A 9,799-nucleotide genomic window follows, 5' to 3' on the forward strand; every position below is an offset into this window, starting at 1 on the left:
TGCTAACAGATCTAGAGGCAGAGTTTGCAACCTCTGTTCTCTAAGTCTGTTGAATTCAGTTAACCCTTCATCTTTGTATTGCATTATGGCCAGCGATCTAACCTGATACATTGATTCAGCTGAAGAGAACAGGTCGTCAAACTGATCTTCTACATTATCAAACTTTGTTAATTTGGCATGTTCAAGTGCATTATAGGCGACTTTGTTGGGATCAAATCGCCTACTTGGGAGAGTTGCCAAAGTTAATGATTTGATTTTTTCAGCTTCTTTTTCTGTATGTTTGAAATGATGCAAAGTGTAGATGCCACATCTCAAAGGAAAGGAGGGCCAGACCTGCTTCTTATTTTTCTTGAGAGTCTGTGTAACTCCCTCGGCAATGATCTGATAGGCTATCTCCCTTGCCAGCAGTTTGTCAGGTATGTACAAAGGAAGGACATGAGGTTCGGCTTGGCTGCCGAAATTTCTTAGATAAGTAAATTTCTCCTCTCCGAACCATCTTCTTATTGAAGTTAAATCAATCCCTGCTTGGTAAGAAATTTTGGGAGCAGGTTTATTAAAAATAGAATAATGAATGGGTAACATGAAGCCGTTACAGACTTGGTACAAATGGTGCTTGTAGGAAGTCTTCCACAATATTTCTGATGGTATATGTGAATAGGCGTGGGGTCTTGTGGAGTCCACCTCCAGCCGAGTACAGGAAACTCAGAATTAAAACACAGGGTATCTAGAATATAAGCGCTGTAGTAGAATGGGGGAATAATCATTTCTGAGACGGAAGTTTTAGTTCTAAAACTAAGAACTGTTTTCGCTAGCTTATCTGACAGTATGGTTGCCCAATCCATTATCTCGCTATTACATGCCGCTTCCATCAAGGGAACCATTTCTATAGTGAAATTAGCAGAATCGTGCAACCCCCACAGTCTACACATCATTATCCCAACATAACAATACGGAGAACATAGAGAATCCACATAGTACTTATCGGAAGTTTCATGCTTGTGTTTCGCCGGATTTTGCCTCCATTTCCGAATGGGTTCGGATTCAGTTTCGTTGTCATTTCGGAATTTCTCCAGAAACGCCTTGTTGTATTTCTTCTTTGGCTCAGGCAAATGATACATTTGCCTTAAATCATCAGCCTTGAATGAACCGAAGATTCTCCCATCTTTGGTGCAGAAAGTTCTATCTGTAATTGGGATTCCCTCAATTGCCCACTTTACTACATCCGTATATGGGATAATTTTCTCCCGAGCCGCTATCCGATGAAGGAAAGAGTCGGCCAAGTCTTTCAAAGTACCATCAGATTTTCTACTGGAACCCGTTGTAGATTGTACTCCCGTCACCTTTGGTTCTTCGGCTTCGATCAAATTATAGATACTTTGCCAAGTGGTCTTGGCAAGTCCTAAGCATGTAGTATCAGATATTAATCCTTTCTTTTTATTTGTTGGATCAGCGATAGCTTGTCCTATGGCTGGTGCAGTGGAAGCGACTGTGGTTTTCTTAGACTTCTTCCCCATTCTGCTTGAATCTATTATTTCGAAAGAATTTTGCACAGAAGTGGAAATAAGCGTAACACAGAGAATTGGTAGTGAAAACCAAATACGAGTGAGATATATTGCTCAATGCGTGATGAGGGATTAACTTTAAAGTGGCCGCGGATACAATCTATGAGAAGATTTTAAGTCTTACTATTTCATTAAAAGGCCGTTAAAACCTGCCAATCCTTTAAATGCCCATCATATCATTAATCGGCCGAATGATTTGTTTAAGCGTGCCTTGAATGTTTTGGTGGTTGAGCATAGGTAAATCACTGTTTGAAAAATAAGGCTTTTAATATGAATTAATCGTAATATCCCTCTGCCTTAACGGCTTTTTGAAGTTTGCGCTTTTGGCTTTATCGCAATCGGGTGTCGGGGAAGACTTAAATCTTCATATTGACACCTTTTGAATTCCCCGATTGCCGATGGCGATATCGCATCGCATCGCATTGAGAGTATGGGCACTTTAGAAAGCATGCATGGTATATCGTCGATCGCCGATATGCGATATCGCATCGCATCGGATCGAAACACTTTAAAAAGCATGCATAGTGTATCGTTGATCGCCGATAGCGATATCGCATCGCATTAGGTCGAAAGGCACTTTAATTATGGGAACTTATGATTGCCGATATCCGATAAGCTATTGCATGTTATCGCGTCGGAGCAAACCGATGGTTTTTTAAGTTATGCCTCCTTTGTCATTGCGATATGCGATCTTGCGATCGCTTTATCGCAATGATAAAAGATTGATTATTTATATTATAAGACCAAAATTGGTTTGTCAAAAAGGTCTTTTATAATGTTTTCATTTTGTTTTCGAACCTTTTTGAATAATACAAAGTTGATACCAATCAAAACTAAAAGGGACCCATTTCATATGATAATTTTGTGAATAAAAATGATATGAAATGGGGGGTTGTTGTAGAGCACAACAGGACTCCTCAGCAAAATGGAGTAGTGGAAAGGATGAACAAAACGGTTCAACAAATGGCTCATGCTATGATGGATGAGTCTGGAACTCCCACAACTTTCTGGGGTGAAGCTGCATTTGCTGCAGTTGTTATTCTCAACAAGACAAACGTCCGGGTGAACAACACGCAAACTCCTCATGAGCTCTGGTATGGTAAGACTCCTACGGTAAAACATTTCAAAATTTTTGGAAGCAAATTCTATATTAAAAGCACTGATGATAATCTTGGCAAGTTTGAACCTAGAGCAGATGAAGGCATTCTCCTTGGATACTCTCCCCACAGCAAAGCATACAAGTGTTACAATAAAAGACTTGGAAGAATTGTTGACAGCATTGATGTAGTGGTTGACGAAGAAGGAAACATTCCTAGGCAAGTAAGTTCCGAAAATTTTGAAGATGATGAGGACTATCCTTCAACATCAAATCAGAATTATGATGAAGAAGAAGCTCAAGAGGCACTAGAAGAACATATAAGGATAGAAGATAAGACTCCATCCAGATACGTTCAAAAGAATCATCCTGAATCTCAAATTCTGGGGCAGAAAGAGGCAGGTATACAAGCAAGACGAACAATTGCGGAAGCTTCAAGCTATTTGGCATTGCTCTCCTCCACTGAACCACAAAATGTAAAAGAGGCATGCAAAGATGAATGCTGGGTCAAGGCAATGGATGAAGAACTTGAGTAGATTGAAAAGAATAACACTTGGGAGTTGGTTCCTAGACCAAAGGATAAGAATGTCATAGGGACAAAATGGATATTCAAAAACAAGTTGAATGAAAATGGGGAAGTTATTAGAAACAAAGCCAGACTTGTTTGTAAAGGGTATGCTCAACAAGAAGGAATCGAATTTGAAGAAACGTTTGCTCCCGTTGCCAGACTTGAGGCCATCAGAATGTTCCTTGCTCTCTCTAGTTTTCAGAAGTTCAAAGTATTTCAAATGGATGTGAAATCTGCTTTTCTAAATGGAGGCTTAGAAGAAGAAGTGTATATTGAGCAACCAGATGGATTCATCCTTGGAAATGATCCAAAACTTGTATGCAGACTTAAGAAGGCTCTCTATGGCCTTAAGCAAGCTCCAAGGGCCTGGTATTATCGTCTGGACAAATATCTTCATCAACAAGGTTTCTCAAAAGGATCAACAGATAACAATATTTATATAAAAATTGAAAATGACAAATTGCTAATACTTGTTGTGTATGTTGATGATATCATCTTTGGCAGCAATGAAGAAGCTATGAGTCAAAACTTTGCCTTGGTGATGCAGAAAGAATTCAAAATGGCCTTGCTTGGAGAACTGACATATTTTCTTGGTTTACAGATCTAAAAAAAAGAAGGCGGTATCTTTGTATCTCAAACCAAGTAACAGAGTCTAATATGGGTCTGACAGAGACCATTTGGCACAGGTTCAGGGAGAGCAGATAAACTTCTAATAATGCATTGTTGGCATTTCATTAGAAGCTCTTGGTTTGAGTACACAAGTTGTTTGGGTTTAGATGGATCAGCTGCAGAAGGAGAACAGAAGGAGAGCATGGTTGTTGATCTGCATATTGCTGCTGATATTAGTTATTGGTGACTTTCATAGTCTTTCTCTAGATATTTCGTCTCTATGTTTTAATATTATTATCAAGGTCATGTAACGGCCTATGTTGGTTTCCCCACTATGCCTGGGATGAATGTTGTAATGTTCTTGGTTGTCATATGTAAACTTCTGATGTATCCCCACTTGGTTGGATTTCAGCATGTACTCAGAGGGAGCATCACCCTTTGCCCTTAATGATAAAGGGGGAGAATGACTTTGAGGATCTTGGGGTTGCCATCAAGTCCAAAGGGGGAGATTGTTGGCATTATGACACAGGTTGGTGCTATGGCACTGGTGTGGCAGAGGTGTTGTCCTTGATGGCAACTCACTCTGGTGACAGATTTCAGTTCAGGCTCTCAGAATGAAGGAAAAGATATATACGCAGGTTCACCTAGACGAAGATGCGTATACACGCAGGTTAGATGTTCCAAAGGCGCGTATGCGTATACATGCACTTTCACGCAAGGAAAAGCGTGTACATGTTGGAGAACTTACTTTTGGTCAGTGATATTTAGTCCTTGGTAATTTAACCTATAGTTTTGGGCCATGGTATCTTGTCAGAAGTGTTGATCCCAAGTATTGGGTCCATGGTATTGTTTTGTTATGGTTTTGGACTGTGGTATTGTGAAAGGCCTAAGACTATAAAAGAGGAAGGAGATCATTTGGAAATGCATCATCTATATTATTGAATATCTGATAAAGTGCTAGATCTAGAATACTGGTGATTGGGTTATGGTGTAGATCTAGATCTGAATGAAGGAGGAACCTAAGTGCAAGGAGAAGGATAAGTTCTATTGATGGGTCATAATCTTAAGGCTTGAATAATAGTATCTTTGTATGATTTTGATCCGTTATATGTGGCGCATGCTTGATCTATAAATCTGGGTTAACTAATGTCTGAATATTTGAAAGAGTGAATTATCCTTTATATATCTGCATGCAGGTTCAGTGAATCGAAGGTGCGTATACACGCTGGTTTTGTGAGTAAAAACAGCGTATACGCAGGTTGGTCCAAACATAGAAGCATATGCACGCAGGTTTCTGGTTATTGAAGTAGTGTACGTCTCTTGAATTGTGTTCTAGCTGCTTTTGTTCATTGCTGCAGTGTTCTAGGTTCAGAATTTTGTGTGTAGTTACTATTACTGTGTTCTGGGTATAGCTGTCAGAGAAGTGACTATTTGATTCAGTTTTAATTGGTGAAAAGGAGATTGTTTGATGCAGAAATTCTTAATGGTTGATTGATGTTCATGGATCTAGTCTGAAAATTTATGAAACGTGGTCCCTAGAAGAAAGAGAAGGTTGTAGCCTTCTGTAGGCCATCACCTACGTACTAGTATCTTGGCTAGTGCAAGAGCAAAGGGGGTTGTAGCTCCCTTCCAGGAGAAGCTGGAGAACAAGAGAGGGTTGTAGCTCTTAGCAGGTTGCAACCTACATACTGGTAAAGGACTGCACCAATACAGAAACATTGTAAAAGGAAGTTTCTAATTAAAATAAGAAAGAGACGAATTGCAGGAGGTGGTTTTCACCCACATTGGGTTTCCACCTTATATCTTGTGTTCTTGTGTGTGATTGTCTTCTGCTCTATTTCACTGTTTCTAGTTATTGTTCTGATACACAGATTAATGATCAACATCTTTAAGATAAATTAAATTATAAGTTTGCATGGTATACGCTGGTTGCTTTATCTGTAGTTGTGTATATACGCAGCTTTCACTAACTAAAGTAGCGTATATGATCTGGGTGTGAAAAAGAAAATATTTGACCTGATAATACTGATTCACCCCCCCTCTTAGTATTATTTTCAACAGGTCTTCACGGCAAGATCTCCACGGCAGTAGAGTGACTCGGGGGCAAGTCACCATATTTGTGTTGGGGGGTTGTTGGGAATGAGTCCTCGAGAGTCAATTTTGGGGTTAAAAGCCCAAGTTTTGGGCAAAAAGCCCAAGTTTTTGTATGTAAAGTGTAAATTCTCCGCATTTTGTGGTCATGGAGCGTGAGGATCTAAAGTGTCATAAAGGGTTTCCACCCTTCTGTTATGTAAGTTGTGTCGGCTTTAGAAGACCTACCCATGGTCCACGGACCATGGTATTATATAAAAATGAGAGTCTTAAGAGAGTTTAAGATAAGATTTGGGGTAATTGATGATGAATGTAACAGGTAGTAAGAGCTAAGAGAGAAGAGCCTTAGGGTAGGAAAGAGGCTCTACAGCTATGTGCGCAGAGGCCTAGGGCAGAAGTATGCAACTGAGTGCGCGGACCCCTACAGATGTGTGCGCAGGGTAGTTAGAGTTTGTAAAGAAAATCTGAAGCATTAATAAAGAGAATTATTTTGGAATTACATGTGTTGATCTATTTACTTATGTTATGAATGCATGCATTACGTCATGATGAATATTGGGTTTATGTTTTAATACCATATTGATGCGTGCATCTGTATGTTTTACGTTGTTATATGAATGCAAGTAATAATATCTGTTTATGCAGAGAACATCGTACAACATGTTGAAGTTATCAGATACTTAAGCTAATATGGGTAAATACAAAAGTAAGTGTAATTACAGAGGTGCGTAAGTGATGGATTTACCTACTTAGGGTACGCAAAGAACAATCATAGACCTTCACAAAGGTCTAGAGGCCGAATAAGCGAGGCATATTGATAAGCCCTAAAAGGCTTATCGGTCTACACGAAGGCAGAATTAGGGTATAAAACGACATCACTAGCATCTATGGGTGCGTTCGGGTGAGATTTTAGTCTGTGCTTTGTAGATTGATGTCGAAAGGGCCAGTAGTGAAGGGATTTGTTTGGCTAATTAACGTTGAACCTGGGTCAGGGCCCATCAAACCAACAAGCCCTCCACAAGCAGATGGTTGTGAATCAAGATCAACACTCAGCCGCACATTTGAATTGAAAGGTCTTCCTTTATAATTAAAAACGGAGTTGTAGCAATTCACGGTATCCTTAAGAAAATTAACCTCCCCTCTTTGTTTCAATGGAGTGTTTATATAGGGGTTACAATGTAACTTCATGGAGATTCATATGGCTAATATTAGCACTGAATGGACACCTAGTTGCCATGAATTTGATCAAGGATAGCCCATTACAACCTCTTTTTTCTTGACTGGGCATTTATTGACACATGGGTGCACTGTTTTCTCATGCAACCTGCAAAATAGGGCGCCAAAGAACCTGAAATATATCCCAAATGGAAATGAATTCAGGAAAACTGCTCATTGAAAACTTAATTGGGCATGTTCTCAACAAAACCCATTTTATTTTTTTGCAAGGTTCATTTTCATTTGCTTAGAAAACATGTTTGAAGTTCACTGGTCAAAACTACTGCGTTTTTCCCTTGATATTTTGCTGGAGGTCCACATGTGTGAGTTGGGTGGAATTTGTCCAATACAAATCCATATTGGAGCTTCTAGAAACCAAGTCCAAGTGTCATATTTCCTTCTAGAGTGGTGCTACTACCTCAACCATGGAGATAGCTACGAAAACTTGACAAAACTGCACCAACTTGAACTTGCTAAACTGTCATTAGTAAAACCATGAAAATTTCTTCTTAATTCATTAAAAATAATGGAAATGATAATAAAAAACCATGTAAACATGTATGCGAGAATTTGATGTGTTTTATGGAGGAATATGGTTTAAAATGCTAACAATGGATGAATGAAATGATGTAAAATGGATTGTTCGATTAATGGAATTATGACAATTTGGAGGCCTAATAGTATTGGTGATGCACTAGTACACTACTCCACTACTAGACCTCTACTAATTCCTCTAATAGTTAGAACTAGTTTAACTGACTGTAACTCAATTAGACTGACTTATCTAATTACAACTCAAAAGAACTCAACCTAGGCCCCTAAAATTTAAGGATCACTCTACATGACTCTAGATAGAGTTCCAACTCGAATTTCCTAAGTTTCTATGAGAATATAATTAACTATTACAAGTTGTTATGAGAATAGAATTACAACTTAATTCAAGGACAAATTAAATTGGAATTTCTTGTTGCTATTTTTAACAAAATTCTCCTTGGAAACAGGAAAATGTTGACCTAAGGCATATTTCAACAAATTTTGCAGTTTGGGGGTCAGTAACACCTTTGACAACATCAATTGCTTCATTAAGGGGGGTTTTGGTAAATAATGAGACACCATCAAAGCTCACTATTAAATCATTAGGGTCACGTTTCTCACTTTTGATAAGATCAACAAGATGCTTAGAATCCTTAATACAAGAATTTGTGTTATTAACTAGAGGTATGAGGATGTCGACTACATTTTTTATGAGCATATATGTGGGATAGCCAATGGTATTCACAACGGGTCTCAAGGGGATACCTTATTTGTGTATTTTAGGGAGACCATAGATCCTTGGGGTGATCTCACTACACTGGGTTAACTTCTTTTTTAGCTCATCATCCAGATTAGATTCCTTAATGGCCTACTCAACCTCCTTAACAACGCGAGAAATTAGGTTCTGTTGTAGCTTATTGTAAGTACCACTATTAGAGAGGTGATATCTCATTTTAGAGTTATAATCCTGCTTGTCCATAATTATTGTGGTTCCCCCTTTGTCAGCGTTTAAAATAATAATATTATCATTATTTCTCAAGTTTTTGAGAACCAATAATAATTTGTGATTTGAATTAGATTTCAAAGGTTTGGCTTTCTTCATGATGATGTCACAATCTTGACGAATCCTTTCTTTACCCACATCACTTAATCATTGGATACCATCTTCCACACTACCAATGATGCTTTCAAAAGTAATCTGCTTTGGGGCAATAGCGAACCCTAAACCTTTATTGAGCACTTCAACTTCATCATTTATAAGTGCATGTGATGAGATATTTACTACCTTCATTTTTTAAAAGAGTGTAATGTTAATTTTTGTTAGAACAATTGTTATGGTATTTGAAGGAACAATGCTCAAATAAATAATAAATAATACATCCACCATGGCCTTTTAATTATTGAAATTTCCACCCTGAACTAAATTACAAGCTTAGCATGATTATTATAAACAACATCATTATGATTTTAAATATATATTTTTAAAATTTACTTAAACTATTTGGTTTTTCACATTTAATAATATTATCTATTTAACCATAAATATATAAGAATACTATTTTTATTGCTTATATCAATATTAATTTGGTGAGTTAAATGGTTTTGAGAATTTTTATTCAAGTAAAAAATTATATACATTTTAGTTAGATGTGTTATACACAGAATTAATCTATGATAATTTTTATAATAGGTTTAGAACTTGCATTGCAATTCTAATTTATAATTAATTTTTTATGTATCTATATTATTTGGGAGTTGTCTTTAATGCGACTTTTTGGAGATTCCGGTGACGGAATCCGGCAGAAAAAATTGAGGTTAAATCTTGATTTGTACTATTTAAAATGGTTTTTTAACTACATATTTGGATTCAGCACCCTGAAAAACCCCTGGGACGCTTTGATTGTGCAGAAATTAACTATCAAACTTGCGATTTCAATAAATTGCTGCCGGATTTTGACCGGAAAAACCCACCCGAAAAGCTTCCAAAAAGTCTCTTTAAAGACAACTCCTATTTTTTGAACATATATCGTTTTAGTTATGATATAGTCACATTTCAAAGTGACAGTATCCAGTTTAACAAAATTGGTTTTCACAAATATATTTTTAATAATTTCAAGTTTTGAA

Source organism: Pinus tabuliformis, chromosome 8, assembly GCF_031772625.1.
Source record: "Pinus tabuliformis cultivar Carrire ecotype Pingquan chromosome 8, CPIR1, whole genome shotgun sequence".
NCBI classification, from domain to species: Eukaryota; Viridiplantae; Streptophyta; class Pinopsida; order Pinales; family Pinaceae; genus Pinus; species Pinus tabuliformis.